The sequence below is a fragment of the Amphiprion ocellaris genome, chromosome 8 (assembly GCF_022539595.1).
Source record: "Amphiprion ocellaris isolate individual 3 ecotype Okinawa chromosome 8, ASM2253959v1, whole genome shotgun sequence".
In the NCBI taxonomy this organism is placed as follows: domain Eukaryota; kingdom Metazoa; phylum Chordata; class Actinopteri; family Pomacentridae; genus Amphiprion; species Amphiprion ocellaris.
The window spans coordinates 18,971,233-18,971,451 of NC_072773.1; positions in this window are offsets into that span (position 1 = coordinate 18,971,233).

The following is a 219-nucleotide window of genomic DNA, read 5'->3' on the forward strand; positions in this document are numbered from 1 at the left end:
AGGCATGCAGCTGAAAAACGTCATAGTATAGCCTTTGGTCCAAAAAACGTCATATGGCACGTTTTTACAACATGTTGAAAAATCTCATTTTTTTTTTCGAAATAGTATAGTATGGCGTTTTTTTTGCGCCAAAATTCATAATGATTTTTTTTTCAAAGAAAACCTTTCTGGAGTGTTTTTCACGGCCTCCTTTACTTTATTTCATAATATGGCACGTTT